This window comes from Sus scrofa, chromosome 9 (assembly GCF_000003025.6).
Source record: "Sus scrofa isolate TJ Tabasco breed Duroc chromosome 9, Sscrofa11.1, whole genome shotgun sequence".
Classification (NCBI taxonomy): Eukaryota; Metazoa; Chordata; class Mammalia; order Artiodactyla; family Suidae; genus Sus; species Sus scrofa.
The window spans coordinates 128,005,259-128,027,455 of record NC_010451.4 but is presented as its reverse complement, the minus strand read 5'-3'; the positions used below and the strand labels follow the sequence as shown (position 1 = coordinate 128,027,455).

At 38.8% G+C, this 22,197-nt stretch overlaps 1 protein-coding gene across 9 annotated transcripts in view; it reads right to left on the bottom strand.

Annotated features, from left to right (window-relative positions):
* The window catches only part of PLA2G4A (phospholipase A2 group IVA), a 311,245-nt gene that overhangs the window by 137,370 nt on the left and 151,678 nt on the right, over positions 1-22,197 (bottom strand). Inside the window, exon 2 of one of the 9 annotated variants that reach the window (XM_013979943.2) lies at positions 11,026-11,173. The exons of 7 other annotated variants lie outside the window; for them this stretch is intronic. The gene's annotated coding sequence lies outside the window, so the exon portion shown is untranslated. Of the gene's footprint in view, positions 1-1,456; positions 1,598-11,025; positions 11,174-22,197 lie in introns of all 9 variants that reach the window. One more of the 9 variants, XM_003130393.5, reaches the window with a different exon arrangement.

Sequence of the window (22,197 nt, the reverse complement as noted above, 5' to 3'; positions counted from 1 at the left end):
GGTTAAAATTATCAGCAATGATTTAAGCTACCAGCATGGCTGTTGTTTTTAATGCCAATTAAATTCAAGATATGCTCGTATCAGTTCCCAAGTCAGAATACAGCTCATACGCTGGAGCTGCTAGTGGATATATTTTCATGGATGATATATATGAAAATTGCCTGCCTCATTCTTACTCCATATTGTCCCTTATGTCATTGCCTCTCAGAAGTGAAATAATTTCTTAATGTAAATTCTTCTTTCAAGAACATGTTAGGTTATATAAACCTCCTAGGCCCAAGAGCAGGATGTAGCAGTAGTAATCCTTGAGAAATGCATCTCACCCTTCCAGAAGCTGAGATGTCTACACAGCTATTGGGCCACGCCAGGGCACTGCTATCAGGGATTAAATACCTGAGGCAAACCCATGTTATTTTTTTCATTGAAGTAGCATAATTTGGTGAAAACACCATTGGATATAGGTTCAGAAAGACCTTGAATCAAATTCCAGTTTCACATTCTAAGATCCAGTTTTCTCTGCCATAAATGTGGTAGCACTACCTTAAATGTTATAGTAAGGGAGTTCCCATTGTGGCTCGGCTGAAACATATCTGACTAGTATCCATGACGATACAGATTTGATCCCTGTCCTCACTCAGTGGGTCGGGAGATCCGGCATTGCCCTGAGCTGTGCAGTAGGCTGCAGACATGGCTCGGATCACGCATGGCTGTGGCTATGCTATAGGCTGGCAGCTGTAGCTCCAATTTGACCCCTACCCTGGGAACTTCTATATGCCATGGGTGCCGGCCTAAAAAACAAATAAATAAATAAATGTATGTTATAGTAAGGACAATTCAGTCAATTTCTGTGAAAGGCACCTATCCCATAATAGAATTTCCTTTTTACACTCAAGATAACACAGACTGACCACCAATAAGTATATATGTACTTTGAAAGATATATTGTCTGTTGGAATTATTGCTGTGACTGGGAAGTTTGAAAATTTTGATTTTATCATTCAACAAACAAATACCTACAATATACTTTGCACTACGTGAGGTGCTTGGGAGCAAATGATGAACCAGAAAGGTGTGGATTATGAAATTTTGTGGCTCTACAGACTCTTTACTTTATACTATCCATGGCAGAACCTTGAAATATAAACAGGATTATGGTAGTTATTCTCACCAAAATTTTCCATGTTAAAAAGAGAACTGGGAGTTCCCATCCTGGCTCAGCAGAAACAAACCCAACTAAAACATCCATGAGATGTGGGTTTGATCCCTGGCCTTATTCAGTGGGTTAAGGATTCAGTGTTGCCCTGAGCTGTGGGGTAGGTTGCAGACGTGGCTTGGATCATGTGTTGCTTTGCTGTGGCGTAGGTTGGCAGCTACAACTCTGATTCAACCCCTAGCCTGGAACTTCCATATGCCATGGTGCAGCCCTGAAAAAACCCCAAAAAACAAAAAAACATACCAATGACAGTGATACAGTAGAAAAGCATCCGCTGGTATCTACAGACTTTCAGTCCACAAACAGCATCTTTGCACAAGATATCTTCTTCCTATTCTATGGTAGGCACTGGGAATGCATTGGTGAATAAGGCGTAGCTTCTGCCTTCAACAAACATAATAAAGTGATCTTGGGGTGGCAATAAATGCAGATTAACCTAGTACTCCACGCTCAAATGTGGCTAAAAGCAGTAACATTTTCTATGATTAATGTCTAGAGTTAGGAGAATCTTGCAATCTACTCCTCTTTGAAACTATTTTCAGTGATTTCCTATTCCTTTAGAATAAAGTCAGAAACCCCTAATAGGGCTTACAACTCTGGCTTTCATACCTATTTCCTGCAAACCAACACAGAAAACCCTTTTGCATCACAATGTAATACACAATTTATATACATACATATATAAATAAAACATGGAAGCAAATTTGATGTGACAATTTTACTAAGAACAATGTGCCTTGATTCTTATTCTTTTTCATTTGTTTAAATCTGGTGGCAGAGCAGCCCACTAAGTTGATTTCAAGACGCACTAATAGATGTGAAATTATCGGTCTGGAAGACGTCAAGATTGAGCTTATATCTACACTCTTTGTCTTATCCTACCACTCTCCTCCCTTTCTATGCTAGAGTCCTGCTGTTTTCTTTCCTTTTCGTCATCACACTCTCTACCATTCAGAGCTGTTACCTACCTTTTCTCTCCATCATTGACTCAATAAATACATTAGGTATAACTACTATGCATCAAGCATTGTTCCAAGGTCTGAGAGGCAAAAGCAAATTATGTCCTTTCATCTTGAAGGCAGTCACAAAACATGTAATCCAAGAAATAAGTGAAATGATTAAAAATAGTGTTATATAAAATGATGGAAACAAGAAAAACGAGAACTAAAGAATAACCCGAGGCCTGGCCTCTGGAAAAAAAGCTATCATAGAGGAGGGTGAGAAGGGAATGAATCTAAACAGTGTTCCAGGCAGACCTTTTGAGGAACTGACAGAAGACAAGCAGCTGGTGAATGGTAAGCAAAAGTGAAAGTGACTTTAGATGAGTTTGGAAATACAGGCAGGGGAAGATCGTGCAGGGCTTTGAAGGCAACTGCTCACCTAGATGTAGCTCACGCATTCTCCAGGACTCAGCTTAAATGTCACCTCCACAAAGAAGCTTTCTGCGATCTTCAGAGTATATGCGGTCTGCCTGTTACTGGTTCCACGCGTACCTTGTACTTCTGCAAGCTTTTACTCCACTTACACAATGCCTGCCCTTCCTGACGGAACTAAAGATGCATCAGGTTGGTGACCATATTTATCCACCTATTTCTCACTGGAGAGGAACAGAGTTATCTGTCCCTACTAATTACTGGAGTGCCTAAGATACAGTAGATTCAGGATAAACATTTGTTGTCAAGATGGATGGAGAGATGGATGTTACACAATGTCAAGTCTGTGTGTAAAGGAAATTCACAGAATAGCACGGGCACGCTCTTCTGATATTTCTTGTTTTCATTCCTAACTACTCTTAATGTCAAACGATGTTAAATATCAATCTCCAATTAAAAAAAAAAAAGGCAGAACAAGTGAAATTTCAGAAGAAGTGAGACTAGTACGCACAGTGTTTAGAGGAAATTTGCTGCTGGTGCCCCAAGTTTAGTGTCAGCAACTTTATTTCCTTTTCTCATTTCTAAAAACTCCATTCATAACCCCTGTATTTACCCCTGCTACGCTTACTGCTGTGTTGTGCAGCAAGAACTGGATAGAGGCTCCCTGATATTTAAGCCAAAAGTAGGAAACATGCATACAATAGTTAACTGCCCGGGTCCATTAGGTTAGAAACTAAGGTAAATTGAAATTTAAAACATGGCTCATGGCATTTAATCCTAGAGCAACATCCTTTCTTTAAATCAACTCAGGGTGATTGCTTTTCCTATCTTCCCAAGCCTCAACATAAAACAAGAATGAAAGATAACTAAGCTGACACAGAGTTGAAACACTGTAGAGGAAGACTCCATAGAAGCTGAGGAAAATCATAAAACAAACAGCAACAGTAACTGTTCCAGAGGAAGGCTCAGAATCTAGGGTTGCTACAGTATATAATCTAAAATATCCAGTTTTCAGCAACAACAACCAAAGACAAAAATCAAAAACACAAATAGGAAAGTGTGAGCCAGTGAGCCACACACACAAAAAAAAACCACAATCAATAATAACTATCTCTAAAGGACTCTAGATGAACTTAAATATTGCACAGCATCTGATCACAGAACTAAAGGAAAGCACACATAAAGAACTAAAGGAGGGAGTTCCTGTCGTGGCTAAGCAGTAGTGAAGCCGACTAGTATCCATGAGGACATGGGTTCGATCCCTGGCCTTGCTCAGTGGGGTAACGGTCTGGTGTTGCCATGAGCTGCAGTGTAGGTTGCAGATGTGGCTTGGATTTCATGTTACTGTGCCTGCGGTGTAGGCTGGCAGCTATAGCTTCAATTTGACCCCTAGTCTGGAAACTTCCATATGCCATGGGTGTGTACCTAAAAAGACCCCCAAAAATAACAATAAAAAAATAAAGGAAAGTATGATGTAAAAACATATCAAATAGAAAATAGCAATAAAGAAATACTGACATTAGAAAAAATAACCAGATGACAATTTTGGAGTTAAAATATAACTGAAATGAAAAATTCACCAAAAGGAGTTCCCATTGTGGCTAGCAGGTTAAGGATCCAGTGCTGCCACATCTGTGGTGTAGGTCACAGATGTGGCTGAGATTAGATCCCTGGCCTGGGAACTTCTACATGCTACAGATGCAGCCAAAAAAATAAAAATAAAAATAAAGCACTAAAGAGGATAAACAGCGGATATGAGCTTACCAAAGAATCAGTGAAGTTAAAGATGCATCAATATAGATTATTCAATCTCAAGAACAGAAAAACAAGAAAAAAATGAAGAAAAATAAACAAAACCTCAAAGACTGAGGTACCACATCAAGTATACTAATGCATATGAAGGTGCAATCTCAGAGGAGAGAGAAAAGGAAAGAAAACATATTTGAAGGAATAATGGCTGAAAATTTCCCAAATATGACTAACTATGTCAAAAAGCTCAACCAATTCCAAGTGGGATAAATACAAAGAGATCCAAACCTACGCACATCTTGCCCATCTATTGATAATCCAAGACAATAAAAAATCTTGAAAGTTACAGGAGAAAAAAAGTTCATCACATACAAGGCAACCAAAATGACATTAATAGATGACTTCTCATCAGTAGAGCTTGAAGGCAGTAGGAACGCATCCAAAGTGCCGACCCAAGAACAATTCTGTCAACCAAGAATACTACATGCAGTAAAACTACTGTTCAAGAAAAAAAGGAAAAATGAAGACGTTCCCTCAAGACCGAGATAAGTTTTTGCTAGGAGACAAGCATTACAAAAAATAGTGGGAAAAGTTCAGGTTGAAAGGAAGGGACGCCAGATAGTAACTCAAATCCACACACAAAGAAATAGTGCAGGTAAAGGTAAGTCTATAGATAATTTCAAAGGATGGTATAAACATATATATTTCTCCTTCTTTACTGAGTTTGTAGTCAATTACATAAAATAATAATAATAAAACTGTATTGTTGGACTTATTTAAAGATGCAGTATGTATGAAAATACTAGTACAAAAGAGGGGGAAGGAATGGAGCTATAATGGAGTAAGGAAAGAACTGCCGGATGGTAATTGAATCCGTAGGAAGAAAGAAACGGTAAATAAGCACATCTATATAAAGTATTTTCTCAATATAGTTTTACTCTTTACTTCTTAAGGCTCTTTAAAAGACATGGAATGTGTAAAGCAATAAATACTGTATTGTTGAGTTTATAATATATATAGATTGATATATGTGGAAAGGATATATATGATAATATCAGCACAAATGATAGGGAAGGATTTGAACTGTATTACAGCAAAGTTGCTCTATTCTACTGGAATTAAGTTAGTATTGATATAAAGTAGATTGTATTAAGTTGCACTTAGAAATAATTTCTAGAGTAACCACTAAGAAAATCACTCAAAATATAGTTAAAACATCAACGAAGGAACTAAAAAGGTCTACCAGGAGTTATCTACTTAACACAAAGAACATAGGACCAAAAAAGAAATGAGACATATAGAAAACAGAAAGCAAAATGGCAGATGGAAATCCAACCATAACCCTAACACAGTAGTGCCCTCTTCTCTGCAGTTTCCCTTCCCAAAGTTTCAGTTACCTGTGGTCAAAAAAATTAAATGGAAAAACTTCAGAGAAAAGCCATTCATAAGTTTTAATCTCACAATATGCTGCTCTGTCCCACCTAGAACACGAATCATCTGTTTGCCGCCTTGGTTATAAAATCAACTGTTGCAGTATCCTGGTGTTTGAGTTCAAGTAACACTGATTTTATTTAATAATGACCCCGAAGCACAAGAGGAGTGATGCAGGCAATTTGGATATGCCAAAGAGAAATTGTAAAGTGCCTCTTAAAAGTGAAAAGGTAAACGTTCTCAACTTAGGGAAAGAAAAAAAAGCTGTATGCTGAGGATGCTAATATCTAGTTAAGAAAGAATTCTTTTATCTGGGAAATCGTGAAGAAGAAAAAAGAAATCCATGCTAGTTTTGCTGTTGCACCTCAAACTGCAAAAGTTAGCTCCACAGTACGGATAAGTGCTTAGTTAAGATGGGAAAGACATTAAATTTGTACAATAAAATACTTTGAGAAAGCTCAAATTCACATAACTTATTATAGTATATTGCTATAACTATTCTATCATTAGCTATTATTGGTAACCTCTTACTGTGCCTCATTTGTAAATTAAACTTTATCATAGGTATATATGCATAAGAAAAGATGTACTAGGAATTCTCTTGTGGCTAAGCAGGTTAAAGGGTTAAGGATCCAGCACTGTCACTGCAGAGGTTTGGGCTGCTGCTACTATGGCATGGGTTTGATTCCTGGCCTGGGAATTTCCTCATGCTAGGGGTTTAGCCAAAAACAAAACAAAATAAACATAATGTATTCAGAGTTCAGTATATCTGAGATTTCAGGCATTCACCGGAAGTCTTGAAACATAAACCCTGCAAATAAGGAAAACAACTAAAATAGTAGATGTGGATGAATTTAACACTTCAATCAAAATGAAGAGGTTTTCAGACTGGATGAGATCTGATACATACAAAAGTCTAGTAAAATCCACATTAAGTCTGTAGATTAGTTAATATCATTATTCCCATGCCAGTTTCCTCGTTTTGATAATGTACTATGGCTATATAAGTTATGGGGGACATCTGGGTAAAAAATATATGGAAATTGCAATCTTTTTGCAAGTTCTAATCTTAAATTGTTTCAAAATAGAAAAAATCACTTAAAAGTCCAATACATGCAGATAGATGTACTTTATGTGTACAGTTTTCACTCCAAAGTTATGTTCAAAAGGAATAACCAAGCAGGCATATGGGGAAATTATTGAGTAAGGTTCAATTTCTTCAGAATAAAATCATTGGTTATTACTGCCAGACAGTGATGACATTTTTAATTCCAGTTACAAACAGGCACCCACTCATCGTTTTTTCCCCCTAAACTGTTAATAGCAGCAGTAGATAGTTCAGGTTTCTGTGTAATTAAGGCATTTCTGTCCACCTAGCCACATTAAACAGTGGGAAAAATGTTTTCTCTCCACAACTAGCTTGGAAACCTTATTGCAACTAGTTTGCACAACCACGATCATGAATGCTCATTAAAAAAAAAAAAAGAAAAAAAAAACCAAAACAAAACAGTTTCAGGGTTTTTTGGTTTTGGTTTTTTTTGTTTTTTTTTTTATAACTATGCTAAATAACTAGTCTTAGTGAATGTACAGTCTTTTAAGTCTGAAGCAAAAGATATGAAGCTCAGGGTTTCTTTTTTTTTTTTTTTTTTTTTTTTTTTTTTTTTTCTGGTTACCCTGTAATTAGAAACTTCCTGAACACTAATGAGAGGGAAATGCATATATACTTTTCAACACACACTTGCCTGTGCGATGCAACTATCGGCTTTCAATGTGTGTGGTCTGTCAAACACCCTGTTTAGTTATGTTGTCAGGGCAAGATGGACTTCCCTGGGAAAGGTGAAAAAAAAAAAAAAAAAACCCGAAAAACTAAAAACACAGACTAGAGTGTTTTGTCATTCTTTTTTCCCTGCCTAGAGTTACAGGACGACAGGAAAAGAGCAACAGGCATAACTCAGAGATATTGCAGGTTTGGTTCCAGATCACCGCAACAAAACAAATATCTCAATAGAGACAGTCGCAAGAGGAATTCCTGCTGTGGCACAACAGGGTGAGTGGAGTCTCTGGAGCACTGGCATGCAGGTTCGAACCCCAGCCCAGCACAGTGGATTAAAGATCTGGCATCCCTATGCCGTGGAATGGCCAAAAAAGGAAATCCAATGAACATTAAAATTACACTTACACTGTAATGTAGTCTACTTAAGTTTGCAGCAGCATTAAGTCTAAAAGAACAATGTACATGCCTTAATAAAATACTTTACTCCTAATCACCACGTGAGCCTCATGGAGTAAAAATCATCATCTTTTTACTGGTGGAGGGTCTTGCCTCAGTGTTGATAGCTGCTCACTGATCAGGGTGGTGATTGCTAAAGATTGGGGTGGCTGCAGCAATTTCTCAAAATGAGACAACAATGAAGTCTGCTGCATCAATCGACTCTTTTTTACAGGAATAATTTCTCTGTAGTATGCAATGCTGTCTGAGAATATCTTAGCCAAAGTAGAACTTCTTTCAAAATTAGAGTCAATCCTTTCAAACTGTTACTGCTTTATTATCAAGTTTATGTAATATTTTAAATGTTTTACTGTCAGTTCAACAATCTTCACAGCATCTTCACCAGGGGTAGTTTCCATCTCAAGAAAATACTTTCTTTGCTCCTTCCTAAGAAGCAACTCATCCTCTCAAGTTTATCATAAAAGTACAGCAGTTCAGTCACATCTTCAGGCTCCACTCCTCATTCTAGTTCTCTTATTTCCACCATTAACTGCAGTTACTTCCTCCACCCAAGTCTTGAATCCCTCAAAGTCATCCATGAGGGTTGGAATTAACTTTTTCCAAACTCCTGCTCATATTGATATTGTGACCTCTTCCCATGAATCACAAACATTCTTCATGGCATCTAGAATGGAGAATCCCTTCCAGAAGGTTTTCCACTGACTTTGTCCAAATACATCAGAGAAATCACTATCTTTGGCAACTTTAGCCCTTAAAAAACCATATCCCTTAAGGGAATTCCTATGTGGCTCAACAGGTTAAGGATCCAGCATTGTCACTGTTGCAGCTCTGGTTGCTGGTGTGGCATAAGTTCAACCCCCAGCCCAGGAACTTTTGTATGCTGTGGGCACAGCCAAAAAAAAAAAGACTTGAAATTCAAAAAGACACCTTTATTCATGGGCTGCAGAGTGGATGTTGTCTTAGCAAACATGAAAACAACATTAATCTCATTGTACATCTCTGTCACAGCTCATGGGTGACCAGGTGCATTATCAACGGTCAGGAGCAACATATTGAAAGTCATCTTTTTTTGAGCAGTAGGTCTGAAGCGTGGGCTTAAAATATGCAGTAAACCATGCTGTAACACATGTGCTATCATCGAGGCTTTGTTTTTCCATTTATAGAGAACAGACAGTGGGATTTTTAAGGCCCTCAGATTTTCAGAATGATAAGGAGCACTCGGTGTAACTTCACGTTACCAGATGCATCAGCCCCGAAGAGAATCAGCCTGTCCACTGGACTTTTGAAGCCAGGCACTGACTTCTCCTCTTTGAGCTATCAAAGTGCAAGATAGCATCTTCTGCCAATAGAAGGCTGTTTCGTCCCCACTGAAGATCTGATGTTTAGTGTAGCCACCTTCATTTATTACCTTAGCCAGATCTTGTGGATAACTTGCTGCAGCTCCTACATCAGCATTTGCGGCTCCCCTTGCACTCTGATGTCACAGAGACCGCGTCTCTTCTGAAACCTCATGAACTAACCTATGCTAGCTTCAGACTTCCCTTCTGCAACTTCCTCATCTCTCTCAGTCTTCATAGAATTGAAGAAAGTTAGAGCCTTGCTCAGGATTAGGCTTTGGCTTGAAAGGAAGGTTGTGGCTGGTGGTGACCTTCTATCTGGACCGCTAAAACCTCCTCCATAGCAGCAGGAAGGCTGTGTTGCTTTCTTACCATTCGTGTGTTCGCTGAACTAGTACTTTGCTTTTAAGAGCTTTTCCTTTGCATTCACAGCTTAGCTAACTGTTTGGCACAAGCAGCCTGGCTTTTGGCCTATCTCTGCCTTCAGCGTGCCTTCCTCCCTCAGCTTAATCTTATTTCTGGGTTTGATTTGAAATGAGAGACATGAAACTCTTCCTTTCACCTGAACACTTAAAGGCCATTGTAGGGTCATTAACTGGCCTGATTTCAACATTGTTGTGTCTCAGAGAATAGGGAGGCCTGAGGAGAGGGACAGAGATGAAGAACAGATGTATGTAGCAACAATAACAACAACAACAACAACACAAAAGACAAAAGACAAAAAAAAAAAAAAAGAACAGATGTATGTGTCCTGATGGCTCCACCCACAACATTTATCAATTGAGTTCACTGCCCTAAATGAGTGCAGTTCATAAAGCTCCAGAACAATTACAAAAGTAGCATTAAAGATACTGATCACAGATAACAACGACAAAGACAAATATAATATTGAAAAAGTCTGCAATAGTGCAAGAATTATCAAAATGTGATATGAGAGATACAGGGAGCTACTGCTATTGGAAAAATGCTGCCAATAGACTTGCTCCATGCAGGATTGCCACAACCCTTCAACTGTAGAGTTCCTGTTGTGGCGCAACAGTAGCAAACCCAACTAGTATCCATGAGGTTGCTGGTTCAGTCCCTGGCCCCACTCAGTGGGTTAAGGATCCAGTGTTGCCTCAAGCTATGGCATAGGTTGCAGACGTGGCTTGGATCTGGCACTGCTGTGGCATAGGCTTGCAGCTATAGCTCTGATTCAACTCCTAGACTGAGAACTTCCATATGCCATGGGTGTGGCCTAAGATAAAATAAAAATAATAATAAAAACCCTTCAGCTTGAAAAACGCAATATCTGGAGTTTCTGTTGTGGCGCAGTGGAAACGAATCCGACTAGCAACCACAAGGTGCGGGTTGGATCCCTGGCCTCTCTCAGTGGGTCGGGGATCCAGCGTTGCCGTGAGCTGTGGTGTAGGTCACAGACATGGCTTGGATCCTGCGTTGTTGTGGCTGTGGTGCAGGTCAGCAGCTGTAGCTCTGATTCAACCCATAGCCTGGGAACCTCCATATGCTGCGGGTGCAGCCCTAAAAAAAACAAACAAAAAAAAAAAAAAAAAAGGAAGAAAGAAAAGAAAAATGCAGTATTTGTGAAGTGTAACAAATCAAAGCACCATAAACCAAGGTCTGCCAGTACTTGGTCTGTGGCATGTGGAGGAAAGAAGGTTAAGAGCACAAAGAATCCTTTTCTCTTTTCACCTGCAAATTGTGGAAGAGAGCAGAGGTGGCATTCCTAGGCTCAGCACTGATGGAGGGGCAGGTTTGTCTCCTGGATCCAGACTGATCTAAGTTCAAGCCTGTCTCCTCCTTTCTCTGACTGTGTGACTGTGATCCTCAGTTGCTTTATCTGTAAAATGGGAAAAACAGTCCCCATACCTCACGGAGGCAATGGGAGGAGGAAATGAGAAAACATACGTCCATTAAGTACAGTACCTAGCGAGTTGTAAATATACAAAATTATCAGTTACCGTTATTTATGAAACATGCTTTCCGCCAAAATCTTGAGGGTTATTTGGCACTATGGAGATTTCTAGGAAATTCAAGTAGACAAATGTGTCAAGCACCTTTTATAAAGACGGTACTTTATCATACTCAACAATGAGGTTTCGCAGAGATTAAAAAGCATTGCTTTTCTGATCCATGAAATTACATATATAAAATTATAATATAATATATATTTAAATGTATATATGTATATAAGCAAAGCTTTCTCCGCTATTCTGGACACAGATGTTCTAAAAGCATGAAGGACATGGCATTACTGCTTCCATCATCATATATATATGATTTTACATACACATATATACAGCTACCAAGGCATTGTTAACATTTTAAATCCTTAAATTATTTTGCTGTTGCTTTTTTATTTTTATTTTATTTTTATTTTTTTTTTTTTTTTGTCTTTTTGTTGTTGTTGTTGTTGCTGTTGCTATTTCTTGGGTCGCTCAAGCGGCATGTGGAGGTTCCCAGGCTAGGGGTTGAATCGGAGCTGTAGCCACCGGCCTACACCAGAGCCACAGCAACGCAGGATCCGAGCCGCGTCTGTGACCTACACCACAGCTCACGGCAACGCCGGATTGTTAACCCACTGAGCAAGGGCAGGGACCGAACCCGCAACCTCATGGTTCCTAGTCTGATTCGTTAACCACTGCGCCATGACGGGAACTCCCTGCTGTTGCTTTTTTAAAACCTACACTAAGCAGAGTTTGATATCACCAATAGGCACAGAGGAATGAAGGAACAACAGAAATTAAGATAGGTAAATGAGCCACTTACATTAGAAATGTCTCTCAAGCTGTACCCTAACGTTAATACAGAAATCTTTTAAGAGGCCTTCCCTATTTCCAAGGAAATGGAAAGTCATGGCACATGATCCAAAGGCACAGATTAATGAACAGGATCTATTTCTCAAGCCAGGAGCCCCAGAGTAGGCAACGTGCCTTTCAGGACCCACGGTGAAATACCTGGTCCCTTACGGGTGCCCAGCCACATCACTGCTCTTGAGTGGATTTTTTTTTTCCACTCTGCTTTCATTCCTAGGCCACTGACACTGCTTTTTCATCCCTCAAATCTGTATTAATGAACAGTTCCTTTTTATTTGGCCACCCGGAGGCATATGGAAGTTCCCGAGCCAGGGATCAGATTAGAGCTGCCGTAGCGACCTATGGCACAGTTGTGACCTTTCTGGATGCTTTAGCCCACTGTGTCCGGCAGAGGATGATCAAACCTGCATCCTGGTGCTGCAGAGATGCTGCTGATCCTGCTGCATCACAGAGGGACATCCGAAAGTTCATTATCCAAACAGACACGTATGTATGGAATATTTACTGGAGTTTCAGAGCAGAGAAAGATGCAGGTGGTTTAGATTAGAAAAAGCTTGCTGGAAGAGGTAAATAACTGAGCTGATATTTGAAAGCATGAAAGGGCCTAGATGTCTAGAAAGCAGAAATGGAAATACGTGCTCTAGGATAAGACCATGGACAGCAGGCTGCAGCCACGGTGGTTCCATTTCACCCCAGACTCTCACAGGTGCCACTCCACACCCTCCTCACCTCCCCCCACATATCTTCTGTACAGGCTAGTCTCTGCCTGCCCTCCAAGGTTCTGCACAAACCCATGCTCTGAATAAATCCATCGTATTTCTCCTTGATAGCTCCTACGCAATGGTATATACTTTACGACTTCCTCGCTATAATCAACAAGGGGGAAAATCTGTCTCTTTTTCCCTGTATTCTTGTTGGGTCCCAAGTGATCACCCAATTACTATTTACTAGAGGATGAATGAATAAATTTGGGAATCTGTATAGTGTCCTGGGGAAAACTGAGGAGACCACAGATGAGGTTTTGTGCTGAGAAATAATCAAGGCCAAGGAGAGCTTATTTACAGAACCTAGAAGGACAAGCTGGAAGTTATCTTAGCAATTTCTAATTTGAAAACTTACTTTCAAAAGTTCACATTAAACATTTCCCAGACACCCATGATAATGTGCTAAATGATTTATAGGCGCCGTCTCCTTTCATCTTCAAAACAGCAAAGGGATTATTATTGCCACATTAGAGAGAAAGGGTGAGTGATTCGTCTAACTGACAGCTCAAACTGAGGTGGATGGTCCCCCTTACTCACAGTCTACAAGAAATAAATGTCTCCCCAAAAGAGCAAGCAACTTTCTCCAGGTCATCTGTGGTGACAAATGCTGAGCTGGCCCTAGCCCATGACCCTCTGACTCATACCAAACTCCCTCTCTTTACATCATTCAGCCATTCTACAGAAGACCCTAAAGGACCGGCAGAGAGAGGGGACATGATGAAAGCAACGCCTTGTTATTAGTTAGGGCTACGGTAATAAAACACCATACCCTTCACGGCTTAAACAACAGAAACTTATTTTCTGACAGTTCTAGAGACTAGACATCTAAGGAATAAAGGGTCCCGCAGGTTTGGTGTCTTCTGAGGTCTCTTTTCTTGGCTTGAAGATGCCATCTTCTTCCCTGCATCCTCACATGCTCTTGCCTCAGTAGCCATGCTCCCCTGGCATCTCTTTGGGTGTCCAAATTGTCTCTTCTGTGGATGAAGGCCCATCCTAAGGGCCTGGTTTTAACTCAGTCACCTCTTTAAAGGCCAGATCTCCAAAGACAGTCACATTCTGAGGTGTTGGGGGGTTAAGGCTTCAACGTATGAATGGAGGGAGTCCCAACTCAATCTCTAACACACATCCATAATATAAACATAGCAGCTCAACAAAGAAGCATACAGTTGTTAATGGAGAAAGGCAGTGCTCAAGGAGAGAGACACAACCCAAGAGGTCCAAACATGATAAGACTGGCTCCTAAACTACGACTGTGAGGGGATATAGAGCAGAGAGGACAGCATCATTTACATGGGCCAGTCGCCCTCATCTGATCATTTTAAAAGTGCATGAGCATGTGCGTGTGCACACACATGCACTACATAAATGAAACGCAATGCATAATGTAGTTCCTCTTAACCACTTCACAATTGGGAAGTATGAATCCAGATGAACCTGTCTATTTTAAGGGCCTGAAAACTGGCTGGTCCAGTTTCACACGCTGCATTACAAAACAAGAATGTCTCCTCACTCTGGAGCCAGTTTTTTAGTTTTCATTCTTTGACCAAGTTTGCTGTTATTTTCCATTGTTTCACCCCTTTGGCGGCCAAAAACAGGCAGTCATTCTGGTTGTATTTTAAGATCAGAAATTTTTGGAATTGGACGAAGTAGTTATAATCACCATCTAGACAGAACTTGTGCAAATTTCTAAGCTGAGGTCTCAAGATGTAAATAAAACTAGTGTGTTCACCCAGTTAGGGAAACAGCCAAACTCATCTCTCAGCTCTCAACCAGGAGCCTTTTTATTTATTGATTTTTTAACAGCCCTCTAGCATCCCCTCCTCGCCCCTGCCTCATCCCCCCATATTCTAAAAAAGGAAATAGAGCCAAAATAAAAAGGGCATTTGTCTAAATTTTAGGTTGACCAAAATTTTGAGATGCCAAGTTATTGTTTTTGTGAAGTAGGATTAAGATATTAATTTGAAGGAAATGAATCACTGAATTTCTATGATTGGTTAAATAAAGCTTAAAAAGAGCCTTTTTCACCTTTTATACTTTTCCAGATTTGAATCATAGTTATAAGATGTTGACTTCCAAATACAATGGGGATCATTTAAAAAAAAAAAATTCCTCTTCCCACACAGACCATTATGGAATAAAACCACATTGACAAGTGTTACCTATATCTTGCTCATTTTCAAAAAATGTAAAATAATGGTCAACCTTCTACTTAACATAAACTGATAACAATGAGGTCCTTAGTGTTAACAGTTTTTAAATATGCCTTAAAATGTGGCACAAAATGCCAGGAAAAGCAATGGGTTTTTGAAAAGTGCATTCACTTCTACAACTTTCTCTCACCAGACCAGACGGCTGGTTTGCAAATATGCTCCCCTAGGGAGCATTTGTGTTTTGTTGAGGTTCCACTCCCTCCTTAATTGCTGCCTCTTTTTATGACGTGCTCAAGATTGCCACAGCAGGGAAAGCCATATCTTCTTTTTTTTAAGTAAACAGTACAGGGAAAACCCCCAGGAAAATCGTCATACTGGCTTAAATGTTTCTTGAGAGCCATTTTATTACTGGATGAGTTATAACATTTTAAAGTTGGTTTACTTTTCAACTCACACGATAACTATTTCAAGCAGCTACTGAGGTTGAGCTTGTTATTAAAATATGGATATTGAATATGATCTTGAAGTGGAAAAAAGAAAAATATAGCAGGAGTGCGGAAGGTCAAGGGAGCTGAACATCCATCCGTCTCATGAGTTACTGGCATGTTAAACCACCAAACATGACACGAGCATCCGACAAGTCTGGATTGTGTAACATATAATAGGAATTCATGTTCATCATTCTTTCTTCAGGTTGTAAGAGGTTTTAGAAATGTGCTTCTAGACGCTATGAATATGAACTCACTTTTGAAACAAATGGGAAACCCAGTCTTTTGTAGGATTGAGAAGCCTGTACATAGAAACATGCATTTGAAGGCAATATTCTCAAGGGTTCTTAATATCTTTTATACCTTGATGCCTTTAGCAGTCTGGTGAAGCCGATGGACCCCATGATACATTATATGTATGACATTATAAATTTCGTGAAATAAAAACATTAGATCACAAAGGCAACCAACTGTATTGAAATACATGGAGTCCATGCAGTATAGCAGACCCCTTAAATGGTATTTATGCATGCTTTGGAGGCTTGAGTTTTCTCCCTCTATTTTCTGTGGAGTACACCCATGTAGTTCTAAAGTACAATGCAAAATTTTTGAAGACAGAAGCACTTATAGAACCATAAAGAGTAAAACAATAGAAAACTAAGTTCCTTTTGTACCCTCTATCTCTGCTGCCAAAGTAACAAATATGTAAGCACGACCTGAACAGGTAGGTGTTACATATAATAAACACAGGTTGAAATGAACTAGAAACACTCATTTGCTCCAAACTATGAAATTTACATTTCCTCAGCCTTTGTTCAACAATGGAGAGGAGTACTAAGGACATTGGTAGTAACTAAGAGGGCCAAGGACTTTAATTAATAAAGTGTATATGGATGTTTCGGTTGAGCTGCTGGTGGTGGAATCTAATGCCTCAATGGGTTTTTGCAAAAATATGAAAATTAACAAAAACTGTTACACTCCCCTCTTCACTTTGGACAGGAAAAAGTCTGATAACTATATCTATACTAGAACCTCAGGAAATATGGGCAGAACCAGGAATAAAGTGCAGAATGACTTTCCAACGTAGGACAGACATGGTTCATTGAGGCAGGGAGGGATGAAGGTCAAAGAAGCATCTCCTCCCTCCTCCATGCCAGGCAGTGCATCTGGGAACCATCTGAGCCAGAAGCAAACTCAAGGGTATCTGATCACAAAGAGCTTCCCCTCCTCACCTCCCTGCCCAACTTGACCCACACAGACTCACTGTTTCCCTTCACAGAAGCACCTGGCCATCAGTAGAGTAAAATTAAGCACTTCAGTGTTAAAAGGATTAATGAGAAAGGGCTAAAGAATGAATAATTGTTTAAAATGAGATGTGTTTTAATTAAACGTTGAGGAAATATGAAAGTCAACAGTTCAATAAAATTGTTTTAGTTCTTAAAAAAAAAAAAAAACAGCATTTTGATTATGGTACTTATGGTAACCAGCTGTTCTCTAAAGCTCTAAAGATTGAAAAGAAAAAAAAAAGGAAATGAAATGACTTTAAGTTGCAAAATGAAGGATTTTTGTCAGGCTGAAGAAGGACATCCTGATAGCAGAGCTGTAAAGGACCCTCTTTTGCGACAGGTGGTTATTATTACTAAACGTTTCAGCCGTCTTTACACTGCAGATTTGGAATGGTCCCAATTCTATAAAGCATTATCTTTTAGGGAACATTAAGGTGGCCTCAAGAATCTGAAGGAGGAAAGTAGGCAAAGGGTGAGGAGTAAGATAGAAACCAGACTCAAGAACTTAGCTGGCCATCCAAGAAAGGCAGGCAAGACAATGGTTAAGTATTCAGAACTTAAAACAATAATTCTGGCACCTAGGACGTGAAGGAAAAGCAACCCAGCATGATGGCTCCCGGAACAGGTAAATGCACTGAGATGCGATGATGTGTGGAACTGGGCCTAGCAATTGGCCAGGCAAAAAATCCAAGTGTTTGAAAGGAACAAAGGCTCTGTCTTTGCCGACCAAATGCTGGAAAACAAGGCAATCTGTGATTCCATCTTACTGGTTAATAATTACCCTGGATCAAAAGATCTGCATTCTATAAGCTCATGAATTTCTATGCACTTTTGTTTTAGGTATTTTGTTTTCTGGTCATTCATTATAGTGATTTCCCGATTTTCTTTCTTCCTTTAAAAACTCCCACACAAAACAAAAACAAACAAACAAACACAAACAAAAAACCCTCTAGAGAAATTCAGCAGACCTAGCTTCTCTGGGTTCGTTCTTAGCATAACTGGAGAAAAACCACATAACCTGCTAAAGTGGTTTTATTTTGGTCCACATTCTCAGAGGCTCTGGCCACCACACAGCATCTTTCTAGGTTTTCTGGTGCCCTTGCATTTCCACCTTAGAAAAGGACTTTCTTCTCCCCTTCAAGTTTCTCACCTTATCCCCACCCCCACTCTTGGGTAGTGACCTCATCTCCTTTCACAGAGACAACAGAAGGCGTCACAAGGGGAAGTTCATCTTCTCACCCGCAAACCCTCAAACTTCTCTGCCAGAGTACCTGGGTTCTCCTTCTCTCTGTCACCAAGAAGGCAGAGTTCCTCCCCCTGTACTGGACCTGGCCCCACATGTGTTTGGGACGCAAAATCCCTCTCTCCTCCTCAACTGGCTTCACTCGGAAAGCTGTGCCTGTCTTTTCTGAATCATCCAACTTGACCTTCTACGGGATAATCTGATGGGCAAGCTTTTTACAGTCTCTCTCGTCTCCATTTCCTTTTCCCTCCATGTCTCTCTCCCCTGTTGTGCTGCTTCACATTTTTCTAATGGACCATTTGCTCACACGCTGTCTATCCGCATCCTCAGAGTCCTCACTTTCATGCCCTCTGCCACCCCACCGCGTCCCCACCACTCCACCAGAGCTGCTCTCATCAAGATCGCTAGTGACTTCCTGGTTTTTTAAATGCAGTCAGTCATCGCTTTTCTATCCTGTTTTTCTGGAACCACTTTCACTTCTTTGCTCCCATGACATCGTCCTAACTCCTAGTTTTGCATTAATTCCTTGGTTGCTCCTTTGCAGGCTTATTTACAAATGCTACTCCTGGATCCTCCGTAATAAGCCACACCATTCGCTCTCCACACATGGCTTCTCGTCCCTCACATCTCAGCTTAAACTTCACCTTTCCATCCTTCATTTCCCCAGGTCAGCCTGTACTATTCAAGTCCATTTGCATCTTATATTACCCATTATTTCCTTAATTATTCTCTCTTCTCCAAGGGGGTATTAAATCTTTACTCACCCAAGTAGTCCCTAAATATAGCACAGTGCCTGGAATGTAGTCAGTAGCAATTAGAACATACTGATTTGGTGAACTCAGTGGTCAGTGATTCCTGGTTGATGTTACATCTGCATTTTCTTCTTGACCCAACAGGTAAACAGGTAAAAATTCTTAAGCGAAAAAAAGTACAGTCTATCTACATGGCTTCCCCTAATAACTCTTCTTTTTCTAAATGTTAAAAAGACAGATTTTTCCTATTCTTTCTTAGGCATGCTATATATATTCATAAAATAGTATCTAAAAATTCGTTTCTTTACAGAGAATTGTAAGTTATACAACAATGTTCTCTTCATTGTGACAATAACTTTAAGGTATTAATCAGCCAAGCCAACTTGTCAATTTAACACATAATTTAAGCAGATAGTATAAATTTCTGTAAACACTGAATGAGTCTCACAAAACTGATTCTTTCTTATATTGCTTTTCATTGAGAACAGAGGGATTGTTAGTGATAAGGACACATACACACAAAAAAAATCCCATATAAATATTGTAAACTTTTACTAATTTTAAATAGAAATCCCTGGCGATCACTACCTCAAAAAATAAGCAAGTAGCAGATTATATTATCATCATAATATTTTCCAACTAAATTTTTAATTAACTGAGAAACCCCTATAAATTAGAATTTTCACTGCGAGAAATCTTCCTAAAATATGTCATCCTTCAATAATCAAGGATATAATGATACTTTGACATTATAGCTGACTATGAATTCCCATTGTACATTGAAAGTAGTAATTTTCAAGACTATTCCATGAATGACAGAAATGCCCTAGAGTTATCTCTTTGAGATCTAAGTTCAATCAATTTTAAATTCATCTGTCTCTACTTCATAACAATTGAGTGGAAAGGAAGTTGATACCTGTTTGAGGTTTGTGGTAGATAATAACAAGGGACTGATGGACATTAAGAAATTTTAGTTATAGATGCAGGAGTCCATATAGCATGTCCCCGTAACGGCATTCATCTTTAAATATTTTTCCCAAAATTACTTTTCTATAAATCCTTAATTGCTGTAAATGATTTTTCTTAATACTTTTATGGTATTGCCTCAAATGCATGTAAAAAAAGTCCTTTAATTTCAAGAAATAAAAAATGAGAGCCCAAAGAAAACTTATAAGATACCACTTACCTTCCCCTAGACTATCCTAGGCAGATATTGTCTCTTCTACAATTATAAATCCTTCTACAAGGGGTCACAAACCTCGGTTTATTGCCAAGGTACTGTGCTCAACTTGCTTATCTTGTTAAAACTGTGGACATAAAAGTATGGGGCAAATAGGAAGTGTGTCAATTTACTGACTGAAATTCAGAAACATTTGCAAGACCTAATGTTTCTAGTCACACAGTTGCATCTAGCAGTCAAACCTGACCTACTATGTGTTATTCATTATGAACTTATACATATATGTATAATAAGGCAATTTTATAACGAAAGTTGATTTTTACTTCTAAAAAGGAGTATCTGATTTGCCATAAGTTAATGGGTTATTTGGAAAGGTAAAATAATAATGACTTTATTCTGTAAATGATAAATCCAAGGTCAGAGTAATCATTTTGATACAAATGCTTTATGCCAACCACCAGGATTAATAAGAGTGAAAGAGAGTCATAGACTCTGAGGTTACACTCAGAATATTCTAAAAGAATGCTGTATTACCAAACAAAAGTAAAATAATTCGTACAGTTAATGTCTCTTATACAGCTCAAAAAGTGCCTATTTTGTAGTTTTGGATTAAACTCCAAATACTTTATTTTCTTCAAGTGGTATTATATATGTGTGTAAAACTTTACAAAATAAGGAATTCTAAATCATAAACCTTTTCAGTCATTCTTAAATGTTGGTGCAACTTCTTCTATTATGTCAATCAGTAATCCAGTTACAAGAGTAGAACAATTGAGTTAATATGGGAATATGCATTGGAATGTGTAATTTCTGGTTCTCCCCCTATAATTTTTCCAATGTTAATACAAATAGGAAGAGGTTGATAGCCTTAAAATACATCGAAACTGAAAATATAAACCAATTAATCAATTGAAGCATACAAAATCCATCAAAATGAAAATCAGAAGACTTGGACATAATAAATAAGCTATTTAGCTTTCCGTTATCTCTCTTTTCACACCTGTAAAATGTGAGTATCTGCCCTGCCAACTCACATGGTTATTGTAATAAAGTTCTTGAGCAAGATCTTTATAAACCACAAAATTCTATGCAAGGGAAAGATATTACTGTCCCTTGGATATTTTTTTTCAAATAAGGTAATCAAAAAACAGATTGTAAATTAAATAATAAAGTAAAAAACGAAGCGGCGTATAATAAATACATGACTTTTCCATACTATGGAATACCTAAATTACACATATTAGGTATATTTGTTCTTTAATTGGAAATACACTGTTACCTAAAATACCTATATTTTCCTACAGACTCCAGAGGTCAAGCAAATGAAGACAAAGATTAAGAAAAAGAGAGTAACACTGTTGGTGCGAATATAAATTGGTATAACCATCATGGAAAACATTAGAGAAACTCCTCAGAAAACCAAAAATAGGACTACCATGTCATCTAGCAATCCCACACCTGGATAAATATTTGAAAAAAAGAAACTATAACTCAAAAAGATGCATGCACTCTCATGTTCACTGCAGTACCATTCACAATAACCAAGACATGGAAACAACCTAAATGTCCACTGACAGACAAATGGATTAAGATGTTATACAATGGAATACTACTCAGCCATAAAAATGAATCAAATGATGCCATCTGCAGCAACATGGATGCAATTAGAGAGTCTCATACTAAGTGAAGTCAGAGAAAGACAAATACCACATGATATCACTTACATGTGGAATCTCAAATACAGCACAAATGAACCTATCTATGAAACAGAAACAGACTCAAAGACATAGAGAACAGACTTGTGGTTGCCAAGGGGAACAGGCAAGGGAGGGAGTGGGATGGACTGGAAGTTTGGGGTTAGTAGATGCAAACTCTGAGATTTAGAATGGAGAAGCAATGAGGTCCTGATGTAGAGCACAGGGAAGTATACCCAATCTCCTGGGATGGACCATAATGGAATGTAATATAAAGAAATATATATATATACATATATATATATAATGACTAAATCACTGCCGTACAGCAGAAATTGGCACAAGGCTGTAAATCAACTGTACTTTAATTAAAAAAAGAAAGAAAAAAGATAAAGGGAGCAGGTGATTTACAATCACATGGTGTGATATTCTTTTATTCCCCAAGAAGGAAACGGAAGGAAAATGAGCACCACTTGGCCTCTCGGCCCATC